At 54.8% G+C, this 16050-nt stretch overlaps 1 protein-coding gene across 1 annotated transcript in view; it reads right to left on the reverse strand.

The window, feature by feature from the left end:
* Positions 1-3249, reverse strand: part of TBX4 (T-box 4) — a 52543-nt gene extending 49294 nt beyond the window's left edge. The window contains exon 1 of the mRNA XM_014952384.1: positions 1986-3249. The gene's annotated coding sequence lies outside the window, so the exon portion shown is untranslated. The remainder of the gene's footprint in view (positions 1-1985) is intronic.
* Between the last annotated feature and the right edge of the window lie 12801 nt (positions 3250-16050).

Consider the following 16050-nt stretch of genomic DNA (forward strand, 5'->3'; position numbering starts at 1 on the left):
CCACCGACGGCCGAAACGCACCCAGGCTCCTGCGCTACCTATCGCGACAGCCCCATTGCTGCCCACCGCCCTGTGTCGCGGGAAGGGGGGGCAGGAGGGAGCCGCTTACCCGAGGCGGGCGGTGCGGGACCGGGGGGTGGCGGTGCCCGCTCGCCTCCCGCAGCCCCGGGCTCACAGGGACACCGCCATGGGCCGGCCGGGGCTCGGCGGGGCAGGAGGGGGTTTTCTCGGGGGTTTCTTGAAAGTGAATTTAAACCCGAACTCACTCCCACCGTCACGTGGTGCCGAAATTGGGAACAGGAGCAGAATGCAAAAAAAAAAAAAAAAAAAAAAAAAAAAACCGGGGTCAACCTCTTAATGAACCTTTTAGGGGAAAAAAAAAAAGGTCCTGGCGGGCTGGGGGATGCGAGAGAGGGAGCGGCGAGCAATTCCCTCAGGAGCCGGTGGGCCGGGACCGGGGCCGGTGGCAGGTGAGACCGGGCCGGTGGCGGGCCCCGACGTGCGCCTGCGGGGCCGGGGCGAGGGGATCCCCGCTCCCGTCCTGCCCCCGCACAGACAGAGCGGGGGCCGGGGAGGGCCTGGGGGTGAGGAGCCGTCCCGGTAGGGACGCGGTGGGAGCGGGAAGGCTCCGCTCCGCCCGGGGGTCCCGGAGCGCGGCTCGCCGCGGTGGTTTCCGCGGGCCGCGGTTACCTCTGAACCACGGGCCGGTCTCGTACTCCAACCCCACGGCCGCGGGAGCGGAGAGAGCGCGCAGAGCCGCGGAGGGTGGTCCGCTCGGACGGCTCCGTCCCGCTACCGGTTCCCACCTGCGGGCCGGGCTCTTCCCGCAGGTTGCGGGGCCCGGGACGGCCGCGGAGGACCGGGCTCCGCAACAAGGTGAATTTTCGTGTTTACTCTGCGTCTCGGCTTTGTTTGGGTGAGTCTCCCTCCACCCCTTCCTCCCGCAGCTGCGGACACTGAGAATCACGGACGTTTCCCTACGTTAAATGCATTATTTTTTTTCCCTCCTTGAAGAGACAAAAAAAAAAAAAAGGCGGAGGGACGATCCCCAGGTGAGGAGGATTTAATTAAAGCAAATTAATTAAAGCAAAGCCAAAGCCTCCCTCTCCTCCCGCCAACCCTCAGCCCTCCCCGTCGGTGCGGCGGTGTCGGGCCCGTTCCGTTCCGTGCGACACCGGCTGAGGCTGTCCCCGCTAGGCGAGACGACGGGGTCGGGGTCGGTGGGGCTCGGCCCGGGGCTGGGGGACACCGCGGCCGGTTTCACCGTCCCCGACCGGGGGACCGGGGCCGACGCCGCGGGGGCGAAAGCCTCCCCCGCCGGACGGAGCCCCCTCGGCTGCGGCAGCGCCGTGCGTTTCCCGGAGGCTCCGGCAATTGACGGCGAGGCTCGAAACCAGCCCGACTGTCATCACCCGGCAGATAAACGGCCGGATCCCCGACGGCAGGGTGGCTCCTATTCACGGCTCATCATCGCCGAGTGAAAGGAGCAGGCAGGGGGAGGATAAGCCCCGCTTTCAGGGACCGGCTCTCCAAACCACTCATCACTGTCACCGAGTTCGCTCATGCCTTGGCCCTAAACACCGGCGATTAATAAAAGTTTACTGTCGCTTTTCTCTAATAATTACACTCAGTCCGCGGGCCGGGAAAAAACCGAGCGGGCACCGAGCCCCGCGTTACCTGCGGGGATGCTCCACCGCTTTTCCAGCGCCGCTCCCTTTGGCTCTTCTCCTCTTCCCCCTCCCTCCCCGCCCTCCCCTGCAAGAAAACCTGCTTCTTTCCCTCCCAAAAAAACCTGCCGGGCACGACGGAGGCGAGGGGAGAAGCGACCCCCGAGCCCGCAGCCCGTACCCGACGGCCCCGACGGCGGCTCGGTTCGGCGCCCCCCGTTTCTACGGGGCCGGCTCCGGTCCCCGCTCCCGTGAAGCCAGGAGCGAGCCTCGGCCCCGTGGGTTGGCACAGATTTATTGGTTTGAGCGGAAACTCACCGGTTGACACTGCCGAGGAGGGTTTGAATGGAGGAGGACTGAGAAAAAGTTGCCGAATTTGGCCAGTAATAAGGCTGGAAGAATGGAGTACTAATACTGAATTATGCATGGACTGGGGAGGAATCACACAGCATCGGACTCGGGCTTCTAGACAGGGACAGTGCCAAATTTCTAATAACTGTGTAATATGCTTATTTATACCATACAAGGACTTACAAACCTCATTGTGCATAGCAGCTGGGTCGTATTTCTTTACCCTTCCATTCCTCAGGCTCTTTTGCCAAGAGACTGGTACCAAACACTTCTAGGCTGAAAGGAAAACACAAAATTAAATTGCAAAGAAACGATGACAGGAAGCATGGGTAAGATACGGGCTGACACGCGGCCCTTTAATCTTAAACATCTGACTAAAATAGATGCACTAAGGGGGTATTGAAAATATGCACGGGTTTAAATGCAAGCGGTTCTCTGCTGCTAAATCATTCGGCCGAATTATCCGCGTGTGTTTGCCTGACCTGGGCACGTTTGGAGGCTCCAAGGCTTTGTTTTAGACGATTAAGTAAATATTTTAACGAATGTTTTAAAACGTTGTAAACTAACGTGTTCCTCAGCCTCGCGCCAGGCTCCAGCGAAACGGGCTAAATCAAACGAACAACGATATTCCGATTTGTTTTCAAATATTTGGGGGATTATTTGATAATTTTGTCCCAGTTTACTTACCCCTCGCAATTTCAAGCCAGTCTACGTAGGATGCAAACAGGCATTGTTCACTGTGTAACCACTAATAATTAAACCGTGAACGAATATTCATTTATCTAGACATTTTTTAAAAGCTTAAGAATTTTACAAATAAAAGCAAGCAATCGTGGAATCGTTTTAATTTTCAAAACGAACACTAATTTTATCTAAATGCTCCGGATTTTTATTTCTGGATATGCTGGCTCACTGTTTGTCAAAGTAGCATCTAGAAAAAGAACTTTTCAAGTCCATCGCACGTTCTGTACGGAAGAAACTTTGCCGTGAGCTCGGCAACACTCTGTATAAGAACAAATAGTCCAGAGATCACTGCCCTGGTGAACGTCAGCCTGAGTTAGTCCCCAATGGTCTCTGCTAGCCAAAGGTCTGCTTTAACTTCAAGAAATATATATGTAAAAAAATCGCCCCATCTGCTTTGCAATTACTTTTTTGTTTTTTAATGAAAAAAGCCCTACAGCTACAGCAGGCTGGAGCATGGGAGGCGGCAAACGGGGGCCACGCCAGAACGGGAAAGAATGGTTTAAAAAAAAAAAAAATCAAAGGGGAACAATGCCCCGTGCTCGGAGCGCTGGGATTTTGCTGCAGCTCCGCTCCGCTGCCTGCCCCACGCCGAAATGGTGAGGGGCTCTGAGCAGGCCCTGCCATCTCCACTCCCCTCATGGCAGGTCGTAACCTCTGGTTGCTGGTTAGATGGGCCATGGTCACCAGCACGGCCAGGTAACCTTGGCCAAGGCCCTGAGGACAGCCCAGGAGAGAAGGGACTCGGGCAGCGGCGTGAGGGTCGGGGTGGCTGCCTGATGAAGAGCAGCCCCAAGGCAGCTCAACATCCCATGGACCTTGGTGGGGCAGGAGGAGGACGCGTGGAACCTCCTGGGTAAGCTCCTCCGGAGCCCTCGGAGCAAAACTGAGACTCACATAAATCCACCAAGTGACAACAGCGCAAGTCACTTCTCACCAGGCATGGAAGAAAAGAGGAGAGGATCGTCTCAGAAGCCTTGCATCAGAGCAAGAAAGTGCCTCGAGGTACTGCAAAACCAGCCCAGTGCAGTCAGAGCAACCCGCCCGTGGCTCTGCAGGGTGCCCTTGGCATCCTCCACCCCTCACCCTGCAGGGAGTGAGGGGCTCGGGGCGAGTCCTGCCCAAAGTGGTTGTTTAATTTGTGCTGGGGAGGAAGTCACTGCTATGGGAAATCACTGTTCTCCAGAGAGAAGAGGGAAAATGATGGTCTGGGTGAGAAATTCCCAGTGGGAGGGATGAAGGCAGCCAACTGCCAGCGCCGTCCCTGCCCTGGAGCTGGGTCTTTGGGTCCCTGATGTGGCACAGCAAACTGCTCCACGGTGGCAACCAGGGATAGCCAGTTTAAACAGTCACATTTAAAGGTTACACCCCAATGGGGACCCTCAGCCTCTGGGACAGACCCCACTGCACAACAGCCTGAGCAAGGCAGCACAGGAGTGTGTGTCAGTGGTGCCTGGTGAGCACCGCCGTGCTTTGGGATGGAGCCTGCAGCCCACACTCCTGCTGTTTACCTTGGTGTCCCCGTTGCTATTTGGGCATAAGCATCATCTCAGCTACCAGCAAAGCCACCACCCCCCAGGCCAGCACACACAAGCCCTCACTCCCCCACCAGCAGCTCTTCTTGGCCAGTCCCTTTCCACCATGGTGCTGCCCAGAGGGAAACCTCCTCCTTCTCCCTGGGCTGGGGCCAGACCCCACAGCACGGCAGTGGGGCGAAGCAGTGCTCAGCACTGTGGCTACAGGCTGGGGGGACACTGCTGGGGGGACACCCCCTCTTTCAGGCTCAGGGGAAACACTAACCCACGAGCAAACAGAGACCCTGGAGATTTAATCACTTGCAAGATGCCTACGATATCCGTGTATCACGCTCCTGGGGGGGTCAGTCCCGTACTGGGTCCTTGCTAAATCACCCAGATTTAAGGGGGGTGAGGGTTTTGGGGTGCTGGGAAGGCAGCTGGGATTTCAAAGGGTGGAAGGGAGTGGTGAGCAGCGTCTCCGAGCGTAGGGGCTCACGGGCTGGAGCGGAGAGAGGCACGACCACGCGTCCGGATGTGGGGCTGCCGGCGAGGAGGCGGCCAGACGGGATGGAGGAAGGCGAGGTGAGAGGATGAGGGTGGGGAGGAAGGGGGCTGGGTGGGGGGTCTGGGGAGCAGCAGGCTGCGGAGGGAAGGGGCTGCCCCAGGGAGGCGTTTTGCTTCGCAGGGCAGTGCGATGGCCTCAGGTTTCTGCCCCACAGATGAGGGGGGAGCAGCTGTGGGGCCAGCCCCAGCCCTGGGAGGCTGCAGAGCTGCTGGGGAGAGAGGGAAGGAAGGGGGAATAATAGGAATAGGAAGCAAGTCAGCAAAGCCCATCAAAATTCCCCACCGCATCCCTCTGCTGTCAGGACACGCTGGGGTGGGATTTCCCCCAAGCATCTCTCCTAAAGGGGCAAACCCTCAGGCTGGCTTTGGTTCCTGGTCACCCTGCTCACCAGGAAGCCACCCCACATTGCCAGGCAGCCCTGGGACGTGGCAGCTCACTCCCCGACTCCGCTCAGTCCCATCCCTCCCACGCCTCTGTCCTGCTCCCGGGACGCTGCGATGAAACACACTCCCTGGGCTGGAGCAGGGCAGGGCCAGGGCTGGGATAAAGGCTGTTCTCCATTTTGGGCATTTTCCTCCTTGCCCAGGGAGTGGGGTGTCTCTGAAAGCAGGGCTCAGCCTTTTGGGTGGCTTTGCCCCCATAGTAAAGGGGGAAAAGCTGCTACAAGGCATCACGCTCCCATTCCTGGGGGGCATCCTCAACAGGAATAAATGGGAAGGGAAACAATAGTCAACTGGGACAGGGCCCAGAAGCTGGGATTTTGCTCCTTGTGGGACATGACGTGCTGTGGAACCCCAAATGCTGCCTGTAGAAGGAGAGAAACTGGGAAGAAGGGAGAGATGGAGTGCTGGAGCAGAGTGTGCTCCCTCTCCTGCATCTGCCCCTGGCTCCAGAGAGGAGAGAAAGGATGGCTGAGATTCATTAAATAAAGAGACAGGAAAACCTTGCTTAAGGAGCTGTCTGGGAAAGGGGCCATTTCAGGCCTGCTGTATGTGAGTGCCAGTGATTTGGGGCCAGAATAGACAATTGCTAAATATTCCTCTGGTCTCTGCTGTGCAGGGAGCTGCTCTCAAGCGTACCAGTTACAGAAAGTCGTGGGGAGCTTCATGGTGCTTTTCTGCCTGGGATGGGAGACCAAGCTGGCTCCATCAGGAGAACAGAAGGAAAAAAAAAATCCCCCAAATGAGCAGTTTTCCATCTCACACACAGCAGCTCAGGGCACTGACCTGGTCGTGCAGCAGGGCCGGGGCAGCTCCAGCTGGAGGAAGGGCATCGTGTGTCCTCAGCTGGGTTGAAGGATGTGGGTACACACATCTCACCATGCAGTGGGAACAGTGGGAGGGATGGAGAAGGGTCCTCTTGGTCAGTCTGCACCTGTCAAAAAACCAACAGGATGAAATCTGGGGAGAAGCAGAAGTAGGGACAGCGGGAGATGCTGCTCGTGCCCATGGAGCCCCGTTGCTCAGCACAGTGGGATGGAGAAGGTTTGCACCATTGAGTTTCAGCACGACCACTGCTATGGAGGGAGAGCAGGGGCTTCTGCCTCTACCATTCCCCACCCTTAGCTGTGAGCCAGCTCCAGGATGGGATGAAGAGGGCTCTGCCCCAGACCTCAATCACTGCTCCACCACCACGAGCATGCACCCAGGCTGGTGGTGGGGACACCTTTATGATCCTGACGCAGAGAAACCAGGATTTGGGGGTCCCATCCTTCCTCTCCCCTGCTTTGCCGTGTTCCTCGCTGCTCTGGATTGAACCTTCAGCCCTAGAAAGTGTAAAAAACATGGATAAGAATTGTTGGTCGGGTGCTTTCTGTACAAGCATCCTTCTTTGCTTTCTCCACAGCGAAGGAGGACGCTGCAGCTTTGCCTCTGTGCTGGTGCCACCAACACAGCACAGAAAAGCCACAGAGCTCAAGATAAATGCCCTGAAACAGATGAAATCAGCCGGGAACACCTGATACTCATTCCCACAAGGTTATGGTAAAGGTTGGGAAAAGAAGGAAGTGCTGCACTGGCATGCTGGCAGCAAATCAAAGCAAATGACATTAATTAAAGCACATGTTAGGAATAGGAAATTAGGCTAAAGCAACATTTCATCTACGGCGTCTTCTCTGGGCACTTTAGAAAGGGTATAAGTTTACTGTAGAGAAAGAGAAATGAGGAGGCTGGTGCAGAGGATAGATGTGCGGGACGTTAAAAGAATTAGAGGAGAGTTTTAAAAGCTTTAGACTATACACTCAGGGTCATGTTCACTCCCTGTATTTATTTTGAATTGTGAGTGAACAGGAGGACTGAGAGTGCTGGCTGGCACCGCGGGGAGCCGACCCCAACGTCCTTGGTGAGGGGGCTCAGCCCCAAAATCCTGACCCTCCGCCCTCCTCCCTGCACGTCTGCACCAGGCACAGATGGCCCTTGGCACTCTTTTATCCACTTTTGCAAAAATACTTGTTCTTTCCCAATTTTGCTTTTCTCCAGCTCACTCCAGAACTTCCCAAAGCTCAGTGCACCTCCCCGGGGACAGGGGGACAGGAGCACCCCTGTCCCCTGCACAGAGGGGAAACTGAGGCACAACAGGACTAAGAGTTCTGAGCAAACAGCAGCTGTGGGGCTGGGGGCACCGGCCAGGGCTGCACCCCAACCCCATGGGGAAGCACCAGCAGCCCCCCAAGCCCCCCCGTGCCAGGTCTATCTCAGCCATGGCCCCTTCTCCTGCTCCCGCCCTTGGTGCTGGCAGCGATGCTGCAGTCCCGACCCATCGGGTGCGTTTCTGGGGCCATACTGACTCACCAGCTGCCCGTGTCATTCCAGGTCACCCAGCTTTTATTAATCAGCCATTTCAGGGCTGCCTGCCTGCCTCCTCGTGTCGGGGCTGCAGGCAGGGCCAGCCCATGGCCATTTTTCTGCCCCAACGTGGCCTCCCAGCCAGCTCCCTGCAAGCGATGGTGCGTGCAGGTGCCTGATGTCGAAGGGCACCAGGGACACAGATGTCCCCATGATTTGGGGTGACATCCCCACTGCCCAAACCGTGCTGGGAGCTGTGATGTGCAGCAGCAGTGGAGCAGGGCAGGCTTTCCACCCTGCTTCCCTGAGCCATGCCCTGCTGCACGGGTCCTCCTCACCTTCCCCCTCTCCATCCACCGTGCAGCCGGGGAGCGCCGGGCAGAGTCAACGCTTGAATAACGAGTTCCCAGTGAGAGAAAGCGGGCAGCAGCCTGACCCCGGGCGTACTCCTCCCGAGCTCTGCTCTGCTCCCAAACCAGCTGCTATTTTTCCCCCGGAGCCATAAATTGCACGCCGGGGGCCGGCAGCCTTCGCGCGGTCGCCCGCTGCGGGTGTCCCCGGGATGAGTTACGAGGAGCGAGCGCCGCAGCCAGGGCTTCGCTCCAGAGCCCCAACGCCAGCGAGGCAGCAGGGCTACCTCCTTCCAGGCACACACCAGAGCCTTTTTCCTCCCATTCCCACTCGGGACCACGCTGCCACCCCAGTGGGGTTCACCCCGTGGGATGGGACCCCTTTGCTCCAGGGTTTTCCAAGGAGGGCTGGCCGCGGCGGCCCCGGCGCGGTGTTTACCTAGGGCGAGCGGGCAGATGGCTTGCTGACAGCTTCAGGAACACCTTGTAGCAGTTGCGGTGATTCCCGAGATCCGTTGCTTCCCATTTCAATTCACACATCATGATTTCTAAACCTCAGACCCGTACCTTCCCCAGCAGAGCTCCCCGGCCGCACGCGCTCCACTGCCGGCTCCGGAGTGACGGGGAAAGGGGACCCACGGCAGCAGCAGCAGCCATCCCATCTCTGGCACTGCCTCCTTCCATGGCCTGTGGTGAGTCCCCTCACCTGCAAAAGGAAGGGGAACAAGAAGTACAGGAGAAGCACCAGGGGTGGAAAACACTTTGAGGATGGAAGGGGCTGTCAAATTCTTCTTAAGAATGAATAATTCTCTTCCCATCTCTTTCTGCAGCTGAATAGTGGCTGCGACTGTACGGACTGAAATCAGGGTAGTGAGATCTGAGGTGGGCATGTGGGGGTCTCTCCTGCTCTTGATGCCCAGCATCTCTGCTTGGGACAAGCCCCTGCCACCAGCTGCTGGGGACAAACACTGATCTATCCCCACCAGGTTGTGGGACCTCGATCTCCCTCCGATGTTGACTGGTGTGAGCTCCCAGTGGTAAAAACGGAGCTGGCACCAAGCTCCTAAACTCAGCACAGGTCTGTTCAGCAGGAGGCTCACACCCAACGTCCCCACCTGGGGTGGTCACTGGCCCCACCATCCCTGGGGAATTTCTTTCGTGGCCCAGTGGGACCCCAGGGCTGGCTCTGGTTGTGGGGGCTCTGTTCCCCCACCGACAACCCCAAGCAGGAGTGAACCAGAGCATCTCCTGCTTGTGAACATTCCCCTGCCCTCCCCATGCTGCTGTGGTAGAGTCTTGGCCTCAGGGTGATAAAAGGAGTATGTTTTTCCAATTAAAAAAGCCAAATGTGTTTTCCTGCCAGCGTTTAGTCCAGCCTAACGTGCGATGTCTACATTTTAACCTTGAAGAAGCCTCTAGAGACACTGCAAAATAAATCAATACGAGTCCACGTGCTGGGAAACAGAACCAATAAATAACTTCAGAACAGCTTTTCTGTTTACTGCATGAAATTCCCATTCTTGGCCACGCTTTTCTAAACAGCATCTCAAAATAAAATAGAAAAGGAAAACAACCCCAACCCCCCCAGCCCCGAACCCTTCAATTAGCGGCGCAGCGTGAGGCTCGTCAGCCAGGCAGAGCTGGTTTCAGGTTGCAGGTGCAAGGCCAATTCTCCACTGACCTCTGGGCTGGGATTTGGGACAGACACTGCCTGTGCAATGGTTTAAAAATATTAAATAAAACCACTAAACAACCCCCCAAAACAGCCTGCATGGTTTCCCATGGCATGGAAGGTGCTGGAGCAAAACCAGTGCCTGAGCACTTAGACACATGCATCCCCAGCCCTGACCCACAGCTCCACATGCTGCACCCAGGACCCCTCAGCTCCTCAAGTCCATCCCAGCCATGGGGCACTGTGCCCCACAGACTACCTGGTGTCATCGATGTGTCCCCAAACGGTGAGGGAGAACCACAGCCCTCGACCTGCTGCCTCTGCTCTTCCCCAGTCACCCGGTCTGGGGCCAGCCCGGGACTCACCAGTTCTTCCTCCTTTATGACAATAGTAAATGTGTCTTTAGCTTTAGCATAAAATAAGATTTACAGGAGCTATTAAAAGGAAACTTGAAGGCATTTTTCTGCATCCTGTTGCAGAGAGGTCTCATGTGGGAGGCAGGTGGGTCTGTGGGACCCTGGTGGGGAGGTGCTGCCCTGGGCCAGGCACACGTGTGTGGGGGCACAGGGATGGAAGAACAGCGTGCAGGCAGTGGGGAGGGACCCCCAAAACCAGTACACACTTAGAATGGGCCACAGTGTTGGTAGTGGGACAACCTACCAACAGCCAGTGTTGCCATTCACAGCCTGTGCTGGTGACACTGGAGCCAAAGAGGGGTCAGGATGCACGTGGAGATGACCCACAGGGATGAGCCCACAGCATCCCCCACACACACAGGGGCAAATCACAGCCTGGGATGGACAGACTGACGGACAGACGGACACACAGAGCCCCAGGCAGCTCTAAAGGGAAGGGGGGCAGAAGGCAAACTCTTGCCTCCCCAGTCTCCCGCCCCAGAACAGCGGGGACGTCACACCAACAGGGAAAACACGTCTACTGGACGGGGGATAAATTTAAGCCATTTTCTTCATATTCCTCTATTTCTGCTCCCCTCCCCTGAGGCTCCTTGTTGTCAGCGTGCATTATGCAGCCAGGACAGCTCTATTAGTCATACACTTAATGACTGGAAAAACACACGCAGCGGTTATTAGCCGGGCTGAGCCGCACACGCACGGTCCACGCTGGGAGGACAAGCTCTGGCAGCTCAGGGTAACCTGATGGAAAAGCATCTGGGGCAAGCAGTGCCCCATGGGGACCCCCGGAAACCAGTCCCAGAAGGAAGAAGGAGGATTTTTTTACATGGAGATTCAAGACCAAAATCTCTGCTGTCCCATCCCCGCTCGGAGCTGCTCCTTGGGGACAGAAAGGGCTAACATCTCGCTGGGCTGGGCTGGCTCTGCCTCTAAAGCACCAAGCACATCCCAGGAACTCCAGCTCTCCTTCCCTGAGCAATCCCCAGCAGGGAGGAGCGGGACCACAAGTTAATTATGTCAGAAAAATAAGTGCAACTGTTACAGCCTGAGGATTCATACTGTTTTGGCACCCACCCCTGCGGCCAGATTTTCAGAGCAGCTCAGTTTTCACCGAGGCACTGGAAGTTGCTCTCAGCGAGCAGCAGGCTCAGTGCCGAGCTCTTCCACAACCATCCCTCCGAAGCCACACAGAAGAAGGTGCTGAGCATCTGAAAGCCCAGCCCTACACCCACCTGCACAGCTTTTATCCCCAAAGCCAAGGTCAGCAGGACACTAAATCCCTCCGAAGCTATGCAGAAGAAGGTGCTGAGCACCTGAAAGCCCAGCCCTGCACCCACCTGCACAGCTTTTATCCCCAAAGCCAAGGTCAGCAGGACACAAAACTCCTCCAGCATCAGCCCCACGACTCCCTGTTGCCCCATGCCTGGAGGACACAGAGCAGGACGTGGCCACCACCAGCATGAAGGTGGAGCTACCTCAGGTACAGGTTGCCGTGCTGCTGGTCCACGTGCCCACAAGCACAGAAGATGTGTCTGTGGGGTACAGAGGAGCCCCAAGCCCAGCTGCAGGTGCTGCAGAGGGAGGTCTCCATGCCCTGCAAGAGGTTTCCAGGAGATCTGTGACCAGTGGGAAACAGGATGGAGGCAACCTCAGATTTTTAAGTTGGACACTGATGTACCCCAACCACATCCCAGGCTGTGTTACACCTCTCAGGGGTGCACACTGCTGTCCTGCCTTGGTGCCACAGCCCAAGGTCCCCCTCCTCTCCCTGTCCCCAGCAAGGGCAGAGGGCACAACCTCACAGTGACACCAGCCCAGCCGCAGGCATGGTGTATGTCACCCTCATCACACGCCTGCGAAAACAAGCCGTGGATATAAACTGGACAGATTTAGCGACTGTGGGGCCTTCTGTTCTTCCTTACATCTCTGGACCATTTCCCCACCCCTTAAATGCTTTACATTATTTATTACGTTTCATTTAACCCCAGCCACGTCCTCCAAATAAAATTTATTTTGCAGCTGTCATTCAGGTTTACTCCGGCCTTAACCTCGTAATCCTATTGATTCCCTCATTATTCTCGGAGCGCGGGATTGATTTCATGCCTTCTGTGTTATGGAGAAGCCTTTGCTCATTAATCTCACGCACATTTACAAACAGCCCATCCTGGTAATTCATTATTTTCCCATTCCCTACAGAGCCAGGCTCTCAACTCCTCTGCTTTGCCTCCTTATTTTGGGGTACGGGTGGAGATAGTATATGATCCCTGTCCCAAAGAGCATCCCCCTTGCACAATCACAACCCGGAGCTCAGCGCTCCGAGGCAGGGTCGATGGGCTCCCACGCAGACACAGGGTACCAGAAAAGCACCAGGCTCATGCTCTGCATCACCTGTGGGAGATGCTCCGGGGGCTGCATCCTGCTTGGAAAAGTCACTGCAACTGGAAAAAATCGAGAACCAGAAGAAATCTGGGCTGTAAAGGACCTTGGGGGTCTCCAGACCAACCCACGTACACACCAAGGAGACCTGCAGGAGAAATCTGGGCTGTAAAGGACCTTGGGGGTCTCCAGACCAACCCACGTACACACCAAGGAGACCTGCAGGAGAAATCTGGGCTGTAAAGGACCTTGGGGTTCTCCAGACCAACCCACACACACACCAAGGAGACCTGCAGGGTCAAGACCACGCTGCTCAGGACCCTACAACTGGCCTGAGCACAGGGCAGCAGTACCTGTTGCTGGGGATGATGGGTCAGACCACGCTGCTTGGGACCTTACAACTAGCAGCCTAAAACGGGGCAGCAGTACCTGTTGCTGGGGATGATGGTCTGGCTGTGGGGTGTAGAGGTACCACTGACGTCCACAGGCGTGCGCGCCTCCAAACACCACACAAGTGTGTTATTTATACAGTGTGATTAATCATCCTGAGTATTTAATATAGCCCCATCGGAGTGCACAGCGCCGTACAGTATATGGAGGAAGACATGACCCCTGTCATAGAGGCTTAGAATAAAAAATAGGCAGACACTATAGTTCAGACACATAATAAATCCCGCTGAAGGGCCAATCTCAAATATTTCAGCTGTTTCCCCCTCCCCCCCATAATATATAATTGTCTTTGTTGGATCAATACAGAGGGGCTTTGTGGAAGGAGCATGTTTTAAGGGAAGATTAATGTAGTGAATTATATATGCAGCTAGGAAGAATTCTAATATTCGACTTCCAGGAGGAGAGGGAAGGTTTGTGTGATCGAATCCTCCTTCCAGGATGGGAACGCAGCACCCGGTGGGTGCGGGAGGGCAGGGGAGGTACAAGCACCCCTTGCTCCTGGGGACCTGCTCCTCGGGGATGGTGGCAAAGTCCTTCCCAAAGACACAGACATCCCTGTCTGGGACAATGGATTCAATCAGCAGCGGGGCTGAAAGGGGCTCGGGCCATGCCAGGGATGGCACGGGGCTGGCACAGCATAAACCAGCATCCCTGTGCTGCATCCTTCAGCCCTTCTCTGGCCTCACTTGTGGTTTCCAGCAGGTTTTGCCCCATCACACCCATCCACAAGGCCGGGCCAGACAGTCTCAGGCTGTAGAGCAGCAGCAAAGTCTCACCCTCTAGACGTAGCCAGCAGCGATCAGAGCAAGCAGGAATCACACTGCTTACTGAATGCATATTATTTATCCACTGTAAAGCCCCTGTGATCACTTCCCTGGATACACACACACCCCATCCGTTGCTCAGACCGTCGCACGCAAATTAATACCCCTAATCTTATTAATGTGTAACGACACGTTGGGGGTTGAGCCCCCCCGGCAGTGAGCGGCGCGGAGCTGCACCAGCAACCTCAGCGAGGTGTGCATCACGTGAAGGGCACAGCTATCATATGGAATAAATTTACCTGAATCAAGTTTTGATTAAACGCAATAAATATGATTGATTCGGTTACATACCCTCCGTACGATGGCCTGTTTAATTTATTTTTTCATTCTGAGAAGGGATGTTGCATTGATCCAAAACATTAGCTTTGACTGCCACCGTAAATTCCCGTTTTAGGGCGACCCGCGGCAGCCTTATTAATATTTTTACACTTACCCAGCAGTTGCTGGGGTTAACCCTTCAACAATGTGCCCAAATTGTGCTGTGGGGACAGGAGGGGTGACCTGTCCCCGCACTGATGGCTGCAACCAGTAGGGGAAAGTCATCTATTTTAATACCACCAGCCCTCCAGTAGCTCCTAAACCTGCTCCTGGGACCCCTTAGGGGCAGGACAGTCAGAATTAAAGCTGAGTCAGCATCTGCATTGGGTTGGACACCCTCAACAAGCCCTTTGGCAGATGGGAACGTGCCCCAGGGGCTGCCGTAGCGTGTCCAGAGCGGGCTGTTTGTTATCTGAAAGCCCACAAAACCCAGCACAACATTCATCCTCCACACCACACCAGCATTTGGACCAACACTACTACAGATTTCCTTACAACAGCTTCTATATCTTTCATTTTAACAGGGGGAAAAAACGCCCAAATATATTTTTTTTATATATTACTAATAAATTGAAAAAATGCTTTATGTTTTCAATATATTTTCAATTTATTGCCGCGGTCAGTATCTTGATTGCTATGTATATTTTATAAGCGACGTCAATGATAACCAGATTTAGCTGTTGGTTTCTCCATAAATATTGCGTTATCCACCAAAAGGGATCTCTGGGAACACACTGTCATTACAAATAATGCTGAGAAGTGTCAGGGAAACACGAAAGGCAAAAAGAATAAATCGCTTCCAAGCACATCTTGGAGATACTGGAATTTCGGAGAGTTTATGTGGAAGATAAGCTAATTTTTAATGCACATTTTAGACAGATCCTGCAATCCCAGCATCCGCAGAGCCCTGAAGAAAATACACGAGCTCATTGCAGGCTCTCCATGCCTGCAGGAGAAAGGGTTTCTATGCACTTGTACTGAAGACTGTGACAAAAATCACTGTGAGCCTATCCAAGCCCTAGCACTGGCTGTGGGATCCCACCTCGACCCTGACAGGGTCTCATCCAGCTCACAAATCCTGCAGCCAGAACCTGCTTTATCTCCTTTCTTTCTCCTGTGTCATTTTATGCTGGTTTTCCCTCCTGCAGGCAGTTGTGCCTCGCAGTGCGTTGCTTTCCCACTACCCTTAATACTCTGAACAGCAGCACCCACCTCATTACATCAGACACCTGTCAGAGCAGACTATGGGAAACCCCAACAGCCCCAAAAAAACTTCTTTGGGAGCTTTTACCAACAGGCAGTAGAAAATGCTATGGAGCTGTGGGCATCCCAGCTGGGGATGTCGCTGGCTCTCAGGTGCCAGGGGAGCAGAGGGGCTGGTTTTGGGGTGGGTGCTCCCCTGATGGCATCAGGTCTCCACAGAAGCCACTGCAGCCACAGCAGCTGATTGATCCACAACCAGCCCCGTGGTGCAGCTTGCTGGATTAATGCTCTGGTAATCCTAAAGGGGCCAAATTTAGTCTATATGTTCCTGAATAATTTAACTCCTGGTGAAATCATTGGCTTAGCAGTCTCCAGATAAGGATCTGAACAGCTGAGCAGGACATGTACTGTGAGGGCATCTCTAAATACTGAATTATTCAGCAGAAGTGTTTCTGCTCTTCTCCCTCCAATCCAATGAAGCTGGATGCTTAATTGCAAAGCAAGCTCCCCTTATTTTCACATAACAGTGGGTTCTGGGACTTGGCTTGGTGATGTCTTAGGAAGAAGTCAGCTGCAACAAGGACTTTGCTCAAGATTAAGATTTTTCCTACAAGTCCAAGAGTCCAAGAAAGAGTTGATGCACTGGAGTGATCTGCCCTCAAGGAGCAAAGCTGGAAGAGAGCTGCTTTGTCCAGGCTGGGGCTTTCTACATGAATAAATCCAAGCCACGTGCCCCTTCCTTCTATCTGGGGGCAAACAGCATAAATTCCCCAAACTCACTCAAAACCTACGTGTCCCCTATAAGGCAAGTTTTAGTCTC

Source organism: Calidris pugnax, unplaced genomic scaffold (genome assembly GCF_001431845.1).
Source record: "Calidris pugnax isolate Ruff unplaced genomic scaffold, ASM143184v1 scaffold45, whole genome shotgun sequence".
In the NCBI taxonomy this organism is placed as follows: Eukaryota; Metazoa; Chordata; class Aves; order Charadriiformes; family Scolopacidae; genus Calidris; species Calidris pugnax.